Below are 15,065 nucleotides of genomic sequence, written 5' to 3'. Positions count from 1 at the left end.
ATGCATGCTTCTAGTTATAACTACGTCGAATCAACCCAAATCGAGTGTACCCATTTTCCGCCCTCATATCAGTGCAATTTATAATATAGGAAGCTATTTACATTTAGACAGATCTGGGAAAAGATTTCGAGAAATGCACGGATATCGGAAATTCGAAGTTGGTTTTTCTAACGAATTGCACAGGAATAATGTTATGTAGGTCCATTGGGGCTCACTCTATTATGTACTCCGTGCTCTAAGATTCATCTAAGGCTCAAATCACTTATGCGCTGATGTCAGTCGCGTGCGTCGGTACGAAAATGAATTCGTCATATTGAATGCTTTTAAGCCCAACACTGTAACGCTGACATCGTGTAGACAGTAGAGGATTCTCAATTAGTTGACCCAATCACTCCCAGGATTAACGCTTGTTAATTAACATTAATGTAATAATAAATTGCCTCTGATTTATAGTAATTCGGAAAATAATTACTATCGATCCCACAGATGAATAAGTACCTACGTACCTACATCAAGCTCGAGCTGGTACCTAAAGGTACGTCATAATGTAACTAAGCTGTGATAGCCTAATGATTATAACATCCACCTCCTAATCGGAGGTCGGGGATTCAATCCCAGGCACGCACCTCTAACTTTTTTAAGACATGTGCGTTTTAAGTAAATAATCAAATATCACTTGCTTTAATGGTGAAGGAAAACGTCGTGAGGAAACCTGCACACCTGAGAGTTTCCATAATGTTATTTATTATCAAAGGTGTGTGAAGTCCTCCAATCCGCACTTAGCCAGCATGGTAGACTATGGTCAAACCCCTTCCCCCTTCTCATTCTGAGCGGAGACCCGTGTTCAGTAGTGAGCCGGCGGTAGGTTAATCATGTGATAATAAAGTTTTCCAAATAAATAAATAAAATTCAATGATCTCATACACTCAGCTCCCATCAATTAAAAAGATTAAAACATTGATTCCACAATGATTTTTGAATATTTTTCGAACAATCGTGATTTTCGCGTGGGTAGAGTGAAGTAATATTATTGTTTACGAGGATGATACGAGTAGGCAAACTGAACAAACCGTTGGAGCTCCACAGGGATTACACGTTTTTGTGGCTAAGGCTCATGGCATATTTGTGCAAACTACGAGAACCGTAAATAGCTGCACATTCATTCTTGCGTATAATTTGGTCTACATTAAATAGGTAATTACTTTCCATAGTAGACTTAAGTAATTCGAGACAATAAGAAGATTAATTCTTGTAGAACATTTGAGTAAAGTGTAAAAACGCTATTTATGTTGAGTATTGATGATATTGTGTGTGAGATTAATTATAAATATAAATATCTATAACTATTACATTAGCTATTTATAATTTTTATCATAGTGCTTTACCTCCACTTTAAGGAAATTTCTACATAAATGACTTTAAAATACATAATATCAAAAATAACAAAACCAAACCTTGCATCTCTCTGAGTATCGCGCCCGGTTCGCGTTTGACCGCAAGGATACATTCACTTAAAAATTAATTAAGGAGTAAAGACGCGTTGCAGCGCTACAGCTCTGCGCCAGTATGCGTTGAGCCTAATGGGCTCGCGGGAATTATCTTTATCGGGACATTGTCAACGAATGTTAAAGCATGCCTCTGGAGAGCTTTATGTAAGTTTACTCTGTTTGAATTTTCATGGTATATTCTGCAGCAGCAAATGTATTTTGATATATTTAATTCAATAAAAATTCGTAATATTTCAATTCATTCGTATTTTTTTTTCACGAACTGGATATACAAAGGAACCGATATAGCTCAGGGGCTGGCGAAGCTGAAGTGGCAATGGACAGGGTGCATAGTTCGAAAACCCAATACATGTTGGGGTCCCAAGATGCTGGTATTGCGACCTCGCACCAGAAAGCGACCTCTCCACTAAGTGGATGGACGACATCAGGAGAATTGCAGGGAGCCGCTGGATCCTATGTGGAAGTCCTATGTCCTATGATGGTGATGGCTGGAAATAGGAAATATCCAGTTAAGTACAGGAAAAGCGAAATAGCTGTTAACTGCCGACTTTCTGGTATTGCAAATAATATCCTCAACTAAAAAGCCAAGCCAAATACCTTAAAAGAATATGTCAAGGTAAATCCAACGAGTCCATTTGGACATGATGGGTATTTGAGGAGTTCCTATGTTCACCCCCCGATTTCATCATGAAACCCTGGACATAATCTAGGTCTACAGTATTCTTGGTTACCCTGTCAAAAATGTTGACAAGTATTATAAGTAGTATACCTACCTAAGTATAACATTTATAGTTCGATCTTGATTATTAAAATCTCAAAACTAAAATGGTTTGGCACGTAGCGATGGCAAGAGACCAGACGGTATGACTCTGGTTCCGTGGAAACAAGGAAGGTCGCTTGTATGGGATGCCACGTGTGTTGATACATTGGCTCTGTCTCACATACAGGTGACCTCCGTGGCGGCCGGAACGGCAGCCACTAAGGCAGAAAGGGCCAAGAGGCGCAAATATGAAAATATAGAAAATAATTTCATATTTGTGCCTTTTGGAGTGGAGACCATGGGTTCGTGGGGCGAGGATGCCAGATCCTTTTTTAAGGACCTGTCATCCCGTCTTGTGGAGTCCACGGGTGACCGGAAATCTGGCAGTTACCTTGGTCAGCATATTAGTCTGGCCATTCAACGAGGTAACGCAGCCAGCGTTCTGGGCACCCTGCCTCGTTACAGTGATTTGGATGATATTTTTGTTTTATAATTTTTATATTTAAGTATTTTTAACATTTGTGAAAATCTGTTTTATTATTACTTACTGAATAAAAACTAAAATGTGTTTTTGCTCAAATCTCAGCATACCATCATCATCACCAGCCTGTGGATGTCCACTGTTGGACATAGGCCTAGCCCAAAGAGCGCCACCACACCCGGTCCTCAGCCTTCCTCACCCGGCCACTTCCCGCCAGCCGCTTTATATCGTCAGTCCATCGTGCTGGAGGGCGTCCCACACTACGCTTGCTTATACGCGGTCTCCACTCAAGGACTCACCATATCAGTACAAAAAAATTCTACCAGAATCAAAATTGCATTTGATTCTCCAGTTGAAAATTAATACTGTAACAAGCTATAGTAATTGGAGGGGAAAGGGGAATATTAGTCTGCATAATGAACTTGGCTAATATTCTTTAAAAAAATAACAATAAATCTACTATAATTTGTCTACTTTACGAAATCATGACTATATTTTCCTGCTAAGAGTATAATAAATTCATGAGACACAAGTGGGCAATCCAAACAAAACACTGACCCCAACTAAAGAGCCCTCGAGGTTGAGAAACGTCACAATACAGTGTGAATCCGCTTTTGAAATATAAACTCCTGTTTCCTTGTAAGTATCACAAAATTTAATTTTGCAAACAAACAATTGTCAATATAATTCTATACAATTAATTTTCCTTAATTTAGACTTTTAGACTCTTTCACTTCATCTACCTAGACATAAAATAAATCATAAAATAAATGAGACACTGGTTTATTACACTAACTTCAGGGTCCCCGACATAAAAATATAAAACGACTTGATTTATTAAAAAAACATATTTTCATTCCATAATCTAAATCAGAATAAAACGACTTGATTTATTTAAAAAAAAACATATTTTTATTTCATTTTATAATCTAAGTCAGTCGATAAGTTTATTTGTAGCATAGGTACTTTAACTAATAATCCATGTATTTCCACAAGTTTATTTGCAATAAAATCAAGTGATTAAGGATATTGTTTACGAGCGGACAATACTAACAAGCCCGGCGGATTCACGAGGGATAAGTAATACGCTTCGACGAGAGCTCGTGAGGATTTTGTTTGCCCAAAAATATAACTTAATTCTGGGTAATTAATGAATGTTTTACTTAGAACAATAACAGCTGTTAATTTTATTTCTGAAGTTATATTTGGTATTTAAAGTTTCCTATATACAAGGCAATATGTACATAATTAATAGATACTATAAATACTTAAATATAAAAATCACAAAACAAAAATGTAATCCAAACCACTGTAACAAGGCATAGTACCAAGAACGCTAGCTGCATTACCGCGTTGAATGGCCAGACTAATATGATCTTATTGATTGATGTACTTTTTTTCTATATCGCTATATTATTAGGTTCACTCTGAAAACATATATTTATAGCAATATATAGAAAAGATATACTTACCCACTTGTAAATAGAAGTTTATTTGTAATATTAATCCCACCAAAAACATTTCATGTAAAAAGGTAGCCAAGACTCACAAGTTCATAATGTTTTCACTGTTAAAAAGTTATGAGATCTCTAGTAGAGCCAAGCCCCTAGCTGAGCTTAGATTTGTGCTGGCCATGGGACCTATCCGAAGTCCAAAGTAATATAGCTCTTAAATGTTCTTGACTGTATCACATTTATAACAATAAATAACAAATCACTCTACTTACAAGCTCTGATTCTGCAAACCCTATATCTTGGTAAAAAAAGTACGGCTTGGCCGTTTACAGTTCGTGGATTTTTATCTGAAATGACATCTAAGCCCGGAATTGCTTCTGCGACCATCACGAAGTACAATACAAATTAGTAATTGTCGAACAAACTATTCCTTAAGGCCTTAAAATATGTTATGTCATGTAATAGTTTTACGAACATTAAACGGCCAAGCCGTCCTTTTTTTACCAAGATGTAGGGTTTGTAGAATCAGAGCTTGTAAGTAGAGTGATTTGTTATTTATTGTTATAAATGTGATACAGTCAAGAACATTTAAGAGCTATATTACTTTGGACTTCGGATAGGTCCCATGGCCAGCACAAATCTAAGCTCAGCTAGGGGCTTGGCTCTACTAGAGATTTCATAACTTTTTAACAGTGAAAACATTATGAACTTGTGAGTCTTGGCTACCTTTTTACATGAAATGTTTTTGGTGGGATTTCATTTCTTTTTGGCAGGTGCCCTAGATTTTTTTGGATCTATTTTTTGTAGGTACATCATTTTCATGGCCCACTCTCTATCGTTACCTCTTTTTTTAAAAGCTTTTATTCAACTTGCAATGTACTCGTATGTAAATATGTTTGTTCGGGTAGAATCTTGCAACTCAATTTTGAAGCAGATATACCAAATTTCAGTCTTTTAGGACTTCAAGAAACACAGATACTTGGTACGTTTGATAAATCTGCCACGGACATCTTATCCTGAAAACTTTAGAATTCGAGCAACAGATTTTACAGATATGCATCTCATATACGAGAGGATGAAGGGCAACCCGATTTCTTAATTTATCTGTTGTTCATAATTCTTGAAATTCCTACTTGATGCCAAATTTCAGTCTTCTAGGACTTCAGAAAGTACCCTAGAATTTGTGACTAGAGGTTTTAAATGTCGATAAATCTGAAACAATAAAAGCTAGACAATTGATACTCAGTGCGTTTAATGAATCTGCCAAGGACATCTTATCCTGAAAATATCAGCATTCTAGCGATAGAATTTACAGATTTGCTTCCCCCATACAGAGGCGTAGAGGGGTGAAATTTCCAATTTCTTAATTTTCCTGTAGTTTGTATGCAATTTCTAGTCTACATACCAAATTTCAGCCTTCTAGGACTTTGGGAAGTACCCTAGAATTACAGACTAGAAGTTTTGAATGTCAATAAATCTGAATCTATAAAAGCTAGACAATTGATACTCAGTGCGTTTAATAAATCTGCCAAGGACATCTTATCCTGAAAATATCAGCATTCTAGCAACAGAATTTACAGATTTGCTTTTCTCATAAGAGGCGTAGAGGGGGGGAATTTCCAAAGTCTTAATTTTCCTGTAGTTTGTATGCAATTTCTAGTCTACATACCAAATTTCAGTCTTCTAGGACTTCGGGAAGTGCCCTAGAATTACAGACTAGAAGTTTGACTGTCAATAAATCTGAAACTATAAAAGCTAGATAATTGATAATCAGTGCGTTTAATAAGTCTGCCAAGGACATCTTATCCTGAAAATATCAGCATTCTAGCGACAGAATTTACAGATTTGCTTTTCTCATAAGAGGCGCAGAGGGGGGGAATTTCCAAAGTCTTAATTTTCCTGTAGTTTGTATGCAATTTCTAGTCTATATACCAAATTTCAGTCTTCTAGGACTTCGGGAAGTGCCCTAGAATTACAGACTAGAAGTTTGACTGTCAATAAATCTGAAACTATAAAAGCTAGACAATTGATACTCAGTGCGTTTAATAAGTCTGCCAAGGACATCTTATCCTGAAAATATCAGCATTCTATCGACAGAATTTACAGATTTGCTTTTCTCATAAGAGGCGTAGAGGGGGGGAATTTCCAAAGTCTTAATTTTCCTGTAGTTTGTATGCAATTTCTAGTCTACATACCAAATTTCAGTCTTCTAGGACTTCGGGAAGTACCTTAGAGGTTTTGAGTAGAGGTTTTGATGATCATCAGTGAGGGACGAAATCGGCGTATTTTAGGTATTTCTAGCGTCATTCAGACCGAAGTTATGACGGGTCGAAAATACGGCGAAACACTTCGAGAAAAAGGTACGTAGCGCCCCGGCCGCCGTTTGGCTCGTCTTGGCGGGGGCACTGCCGTGCCCCCTGATTATATAGTTGAATCGCTCTAGCTTTTAAGTAGGTACTTGAGACGCTTTACGTATTAAAACGATAATATATAATGTGCAGGTACTATTACAAAATGATTCTTATCTGATGTTCTAAATGATGGTGACAACCATATTCTTCTTTCTCCTGACTAAACAGTTTATAAAACACGAGTCAATAGCAGGGATGCTATAGATATCACAGTACTTAGGTACAAGTATAATGACACAGTTCATAATACGGTGCGTATGGAAATTAAATGATATAATACCTAATCGGGTCATTAAATTGTTTATGAGAACAATCTAAATAAAGCGTCTGACCCCGCGGGGTTTAGCTTTTAATGGTCGACGATGATTTGCGAGGATAATTCTTGTTGGCAAATTACTGGCAATTATAATTTGTTGTCGAGCGCTTTAAAATGAATTTTTAAGGATTTGGGGTAGAGCTACATAATGTTAATATTTGCACGAGAGGGAAACATTTATTTTTCACTCAAATATTTTTTTTGTCAAATGTTAGCTGAAAATGTTATTTAAAATTGAAGTCCTCTTTCATTTGCTAAATTCCCGAGTCGTATTCCTCGCTACTAAGGGCCGGTACCTCTTTCATTGAAGATTATTGTGGAGTACGTACTCGAGGTCACTTTCCTACCTATCTCCTTAAGTTTTGGTTAAGGTTGCTATATAATTTATTAATATAAAAATTCATATGAAAAAGCTAAAGATTGTAAATACAGGGGTCTAGGCACCGAATATGATTTTGTCCCCTTCGGTGTTGAGACCCTTGGTCCGTGGGGTCCTAGCGCTATAAGGCATTTTAGGGAAATAACAAAAAGGTTAGTCAACATCACAGGAGACCGAAGAGCTGGCAGCTACCTCGGACAAAGAATTAGTCTAGCCATTCAAAGGGGGAACGCTGCGCCAGTATCTTCGGAACCTTGCCTAAAGGGACTTCATTTAATAACTTATTTTAGTTATTATATTATATTTTTTAAGGATTTTAGTTTTAGGTTCATTGTTTTAATAACTTTTAAGGATCGTGTATTATGTAGTTTTAAAAATAAATTGTTCCTTTTTATGGTTAATTTATTAATTATGTTTTATTAATTTACAAGCAGGTGACAGCGCTTCCGAGAACAACTGCTAAAGTAATAATAAAAAAAAAATAGTTTACAAGATGACTTTTGAACAGAATTTAAAACTTTGAACAGTAAGTACGTATAAGTCGCAAAAGTTGAACGTTGCAGCAGCAAACAATTTTGCAGGCGACTAGCGGTGCCAAGGAATGTTGATCGTATATTACGCCATACGTCACGTATTTTCAGGGTTCAGTACCTCAAAAGGAAAAACGGAACCCTTATAGGATCACTTTGTGGTCTGTCTGTCTGTCAAGAAACCTATAGGGTACTTCCCGTTGACCTAGAATCATGAAATTTGGTAGGTAGGTAGGTCTTATAGCACAAGTACAGGAATAAATCTGAAAACCACGAATTTGTGGTTACATCATTTAAAAAGAATTAAAATATGTTTCAATTTTCAAAATAAGATAACTATACCAAGTGGGGTATCATATGAAAGGGCTTTACCTGTACATCCTAAAACAGATTTTCATTTATTTTTATGTATAAATAGTTTTTGATTTATCGTGCAAAATGTTAGAAAAATACCCGAGTACGGAACCCTCAGTGCGCGAGTCTGACTCGCACTTGGCCGGTTTTTTTAAGTTAGCTCTTGACTGCAATCTCTCTTGATGGTAAATAATGATGCAGTATAAGACAGATGACTACCCCTGTGGCGCAGTGGTGAACGATGTGGTCTTATTAGTGGGAGGCCCGAGGTCCGATTCCCGACAAAGGTTTTATAATTTCTGAGTTTTCTCTGGTCTGGTCTGGTGGGAGGCTTCTATCGTAGTTGGTTACCACCCTATTGGCAAAGTCGTGCCGAAAAGTAATTTTTAGCGTTACGGTACGATGCCGTGTAAAAGCCAAAGAGGTGCCTAACTATGGGATAAGTAAAAAACTGCCATATTCCTTCCAGATTATCCCGCTTCCATCTAAGACTGTATAACCACTTACCACCAGGTGAGATTGCAGTCAAGGGCTAACTTGTATCTGAATTAAAAAAAAATGCTGCCAATCAGGTAGGGTTATGGCAGCTTATTAAACCTGTTCCCCTAAGTTTCTGTGCCTTCTTATCGTAGTTGCTAGTTGCTAGGGTATGGTATCTAGCACTGACTAAGCTTTTCATCAAAATTAAAACTTGGACCTCTCATAAGACCACAGTGCCCACCACTACGCCATAATGGTCATCAGTTAAGTATATGTTATCTAATTTACATAATCATCATCAATCTGGCGCGAGGCTTCGGCCGTGGCTAGTTACCATCCTACCGGCAAAGCAGTTCCGCCTAACGATTTAGCGTTCCGGTACAACGCTGCCGTGTAGAAACTGCCATACTCTTGTAGGTTAGCTCGCTTCCATCTTAGACTGCATCATCACTTATCACTAGGTGAGATTGCATTCAAGGACTAACTTGTATCTGAATAAAAAATTTATAAAAAAAACATCTGTTAAAATGGATAGTGTTTAAATCTAAAGAAGGAATTTAATTCATTTAAGCATGCTTATTTAAAAATAAGAAAGTTTCGGATAAATCAATTGCACGAAATCGACAATTCATAAAGTCCCTTTCTAGGGCATTAAACTAGAAGAAACAGTTTACAGATGACTTTTAAAAGAACTTAAAACTTTGAAGAGTGGCATAGCTCGCGAAAGTTAAACGTTAGCTTGGCTTTGTGGATGTACAATCTAAATTGTACAAGCGATTGCTCAATAACTACACAAAATTCAGCCAATATTATTTTATCTTTTGAAACTTTCATAAATTGATATATTAAGCTTTTTAAATACTATACGCATGTAAAACATGATCAAAATTAACATTAAATTTCACAAATATGAAAGTGTATGTGGATATCTGTTTGTATGCCTGTTACTTTTTAGGATAAACTGCTGAACTGCTCAAGCCTTTGGCTCAGAGATCGCTTGCATCCTGATACCGGAAAATCAAAGAATTGCCATACGATTTTTAGAAAACCTTGATTCACGTGAATGGAGTTACAGGCATCATCTTGTCTTGAATAAATCAACATATACATACTTGGGAACATATACATACCACGATTTAATGCGGAGATAAAATTATAATGGTCGATATTTGGACCCAGACAACCATTTATGACGTAGGCGTTTGGGAAAAGCGCGCGGGTTCGTGAAATATGGGAAAATTGCAAACTGATGATGTCCAATATTATTTGAAAGGGTTAAAAGTAGATCTGTATTGTCACAAAATGGATAAACGTATAGGCAATTTTTGCAGATAAATGGAAAGAGACCGGTATTTCACGCGTTTGATAACTGAAATCGATTGAATAGCAGCTTTTGTTTGTATCGAGATATAAATCAGGTCACTTTGAAAAAAGTGGGTGATGAATGGATTCCAATAATATTGAGTGTATTAAGTGTATATACTTAGATAAATTCGTTTACATACCTACTGCTGGAAAGAGGTCTCTGACGGTAGGGACTGTGACGATTGATGTAAAATTACATAACAAGTGTTAATTAAAAATTATTTTTAATATACAGGATAGCAGTATAATGTAATAATACAGATTTTTACAAATGTTAAAAATACTTAAATATAAAAAATTATAAAACAAAAATATCATCCAAATCACTGTAACGAGGCAGGGTGCCCAGAACGCTGGCTGCGTTACCTCGTTGAATGGCCAGACTAATATGCTGACCAAGGTAACTGCCAGATTTCCGGTCACCCGTGGACTCCACAAGACGGGATGACAGGTCCTTAAAAAAGGATCTGGCATCCTCGCCCCACGAACCCATGGTCTCCACTCCAAAAGGCACAAATATGAAATTATTTTCTATATTTTCATATTTGCGCCTCTTGGCCCTTTCTGCCTTAGTGGCTGCCGTTCCGGCCGCCACGGAGGTCACCTGTATGTGAGACAGCGCCAGTGTATCAACACACGTGGCATCCCATACAAGCGACCTTCCTTGTTTCCACGGAACCAGAGTCATACCGTCTGGTCTCTTGCCATCGCTACGTGCCAAACCATTTGGTTCTAATACTGCAGGCACTTTAGCTGTGACAAGAGACCTACGTATGACTCCGTTCAGGGAAGCATGACGGGAGAAACGACCGGCACTTTTGGCACATGCAAGGCCATGGTGACCATATACGTCCACTGTCTCGCCACAGTGGCAAAGATGTGGCTGCTGAATCCTAGCGCCAAGCCGAAGACCAACCGCGATGGTAAGCGTAAGGTGGTCTAAAAGAGTGCCGATATGTTTTGAAGGGAGAGCTTGAAGCCAGTAGCTTGATTCTCTCGTAGACACTGCGAGGAGACGCGCGCGGTCCTTTGCAGAAGTTGATGAATTTATCAACTCCTGCAAAACATTCGCACAAAGTGCGTCATCCCATTGTCTTTGAGAAATCAAAGATACCGGCTCTTTACTGGGACATGCCAAATTGAAAGCTTCTCTAGCCTCTGCCAAATACGAGAGCTCTACGGAATCCAAAGAAGGATTTATAATATAATTTGGATTATAGCTAAGAACACTCTCGATCAAGCCACCTTTCAAACAAAAGAAAACTAAGTAAATTAAATTCGGTTCATTAGTTTAGTAGCTACAATGCCACAGACAGATACACAGATACACAACAGAGCGGAGAAGATATGAGCTTAACAGACTGATCAGATAATTGATAGATGACGTGAAAAAAATTCTCTTCATGTATTTGTATTAATAATCTCATTGGTCTTCTAAAATAAGTAACTACACCCATATCTGCTTTGTAGTACCGGGCCAATGCGCTAATTTGTATGCAATCTCCACCTCAGATACCTATGTTACTTTATTTTCCTCACAGACATGGGTTTCACTTTATAATGTATTAAAAATTTATAACACCCCCGACTAGTGAAGGTTACAGCAACTAGAAAAGAACTGATAACTTTCAAACGGCTGAACCGATTTTCTTGGATTATAGCTAAGAACACTCTCGATCAAGCCACCTTTCAAACAAAAGAAAACTAAGTAAATTAAATTCGGTTCATTAGTTTAGTAGCTACAATGCCACAGACAGATACACAGATACACAACAGAGCGGAGAAGATATGAGCTTAACAGACTGATCAGATAATTGATAGATGACGTGAAAAAAATTCTCTTCATGTATTTGTATTAATAATCTCATTGGTCTTCTAAAATAAGTAACTACACCCATATCTGCTTTGTAGTACCGGGCCAATGCGCTAATTTGTATGCAATCTCCACCTCAGATACCTATGTTACTTTATTTTCCTCACAGACATGGGTTTCACTTTATAATGTATGAAAATTAATAGCGACGTTCCGAATTACCTGGCAGATATGTTCGAAATTTGAAACCGAACTGGCAGGCATTTGTAATTTGAAATACTTACGTAGTTATCCTAATGGATTGCCATTGATGTAGGAGGAATTCACTTTGAAATAGCATATATGTATTAATAAAATATAAGTATCCTATTAGTTTTTGTTCTATGTCAGTTGTACCCCTTCGAAGTTGACGAGTTTTTATAGCCACCTCCCGGTATCGCCACCTTCATGGTGCAATTTTATTATTGCACCGTTATCAAAGTTACACAATCGTGTTCCCAAATTCAGAACAATCAGTGGGAGGGACCTCGTATAGAATTCAGTTGTAAGATTTGACCTCATACTAGCACGGCAAGTCAAATAAATGCTTGTAAAAATCACGCTCTTTACTATGATCGTTGTTAAAATCGACTCGAATTAACGCCCTAATAGGAGAGCAGCTGCTGTTGTTTAAAACGAAAACCGCAGCTCAGAATTGGCATCGACAGTTGGTGATATTCACTGCTAGGTACATTGCAATTGTTAAATTACAAACTACAGTTCACAGTAATTTGCGAAAAGTCTTTCAAGTTTTTCTAATTTGATTTCTGCTACATTTTCGTAGCGGTTCTACAACGTGCTACGCAGGCGGCTACGTACAAAAATATTTATTTTATAAAGTTGAGGCTATATTGAGATAGTAACGGATTTGTGAACTCCCAAGGTGACTTTAATTTAGTCTGTAATGTAATAGATATGAGCATTGAGATAAATCTGTCACTTTACTATGAACGTTGTTTCATGAAAAACTTACACTGGACACTAGTCAAAATTACGACATTTTTTTAACAGTGAATTTTTTGCATTATAATTTGAGTAAAGATAATGATAAATACAACAGAGTGCTGTTGAAAATATTGTACCTTATAAACAAAACAAAATCAGGTATATTTAGGTTTTAAAACAATTCCGTGTGAATTCCTCTTTGATTTTAGCCTATATCCGTTTCCGGAATACAATCTGTCTAACAAATATAGTACCAAGGTAACAATACCAAGGGTTAAATGGATGGGTCGTAAAAACGTAGCAGACAGACAAATAGATAGACACACATAATTGATTGGAATTATCGTACCAATAAAATTGGAAAAGAAAGACAAGAATAGATCATTGCATGATTTTTTTGACTGGAAAATTCGCTGTGTACCTAATATTTTTTGCTGAATTTGCTTCGTATTTTTTACTAAGAGCATTGTCGTATTCGAAGAATTTAATGACTAAGCATTTTTTTAAGAATAGTGCACTCGCGTAGGCTGTAATTGGATCATCAGCCACGTTCGATCTAAATGAATAAAAATATAACTTTGTAGCTACGATATTGACTTCATAGTTCATATTATTAGTTAATAGTGTTCAGACATCAGCATTTTATAATCAAAGATTAAAATATCAATTAAATTTTTATTCAAATTCAAATTAAATTAAAAATAGATTATTAATACATTAACTTCTTTCAACTAATTAATACTTAATGAATTTGAATAAAACGTTATGTCCAAGGTCATTTGATAATATATAAAAATACCAATAATATATAGTATTAAAATGACATTAAAATTAAATAACTGTCCTATCGATTTTTATTTTTTTACGTTCGTTAGGCTTACATAATTTGAATTTTCACAATACCTATATTCCTTTTTGAAACATGAACCTTTCGTTAGATATATATTTTAGCAAATTCCAAAATAAATGTAATAAAAACGGATATGCAAATAACATATACACTTTAAAGTTACGTCTTTCCAGGACGTAACGGACATCCATAACTTAAACTTAAACTCAACATTAAATAAAGATAACTAAGTTGCAAACTTACCCAAACTACTTCCGAAAATTACACATCACACTCACAAAATTTTAAAAAGTCGTCACTTCACTGTCTCTCAATCACTCCATAATATTTTGAATTCACTTCACAGCATTTTAACACTTCGCGGGTCTCTGTGCGCAAAGAGCCGTTACAACCATCCACCACCGGCACGGTTAACACTCTAGCCCCCTCCTAGCGAGATAACCCTACGCATGCGTGGTACAAAACGAACATAAATTTAGGATTTGCGGGACGTCCCGATCTGTGTCAATGTTCCGATCCTCGGTTTATCGGTCTGAACACTTTTTGTGTGGTTTTTTAAAGCCGAAAGTTATATATGGGTCTCTTTTTACGGATACAATTTATAGAGTACATGTTAAGATAATACGGTAATAAAACCGGAGATGGTCGTTGTGTAACAATTTCGATTTTAAGCGAGATCAACGATTGAGTCAAATGTTTACTTATACCCAATATAGGATTAAATTAATCCATCACCTGCTTGCCTCAGTTCCTAGAGATGTTTACGCAACTTATCTGGGGTAATACTGTTAACGTCTTATAATAACCGTAAACTATAAGTGGAAAATTATGCTACTGAAACTTTATAGACTGATAGTATCTTTTTAACGAGTTATAGAGGTCAAATCATAGATATAAAATATTTGGATTTCTGTGGGTCAAATGTTATAACTTTGTGTAAAAACAGACCATTGTCAAATCATGTGTTAAAGTGAAAGAAAGGAGGTAAAGAAGACGGCAAATTCTATTAAAAAATCAAAAGTATTTCAGCAATACCTATGTAACATTTTGTCGGTTTTAACGATAGAGACAACGCTCTACTAAGCCGCTATTTCTTTCTAAAGGTCGATGTACAATATTTCCTGCCCAGTAGGTACTGTAAAATCTTTGGGGGTATTTTCTACCCAGCAGCACACCTGCTGGGTTAAAAGCTCTGCTCGTAAATAAGTACGAGATGTATTGCGCTAAAATGTCCAGCAAAGCCTGTTAATGCTACTTAGTATGTAGATGTGAGTACGGACGCACTCTACGCTATTGCCCTCATGAAGTTTTTAGCCTTTGAGCATTAGCAGTCCATTAGGCTGTCGTTGTATGGACTGAATACAATCTACTCTATGCCTA

General features: G+C 36.6%; 1 protein-coding gene across 1 annotated transcript in view; it reads right to left on the bottom strand.

Moving 5' to 3' along the window:
* LOC123865280 (hemicentin-2-like) overlaps window positions 1-14,078 on the bottom strand; it is a 161,869-nt gene extending 147,791 nt beyond the window's left edge. The window contains exon 1 of the mRNA XM_045906231.1: window positions 13,929-14,078. The gene's annotated coding sequence lies outside the window, so the exon portion shown is untranslated. The remainder of the gene's footprint in view (window positions 1-13,928) is intronic.
* Window positions 14,079-15,065: the final 987 nt, after the last annotated feature.

This window comes from Maniola jurtina, chromosome 5 (assembly GCF_905333055.1).
Source record: "Maniola jurtina chromosome 5, ilManJurt1.1, whole genome shotgun sequence".
NCBI classification, from domain to species: domain Eukaryota; kingdom Metazoa; phylum Arthropoda; class Insecta; order Lepidoptera; family Nymphalidae; genus Maniola; species Maniola jurtina.
Note: the sequence above shows the minus strand (reverse complement) of the source record. Positions and strands in the feature narration are given on the sequence as shown.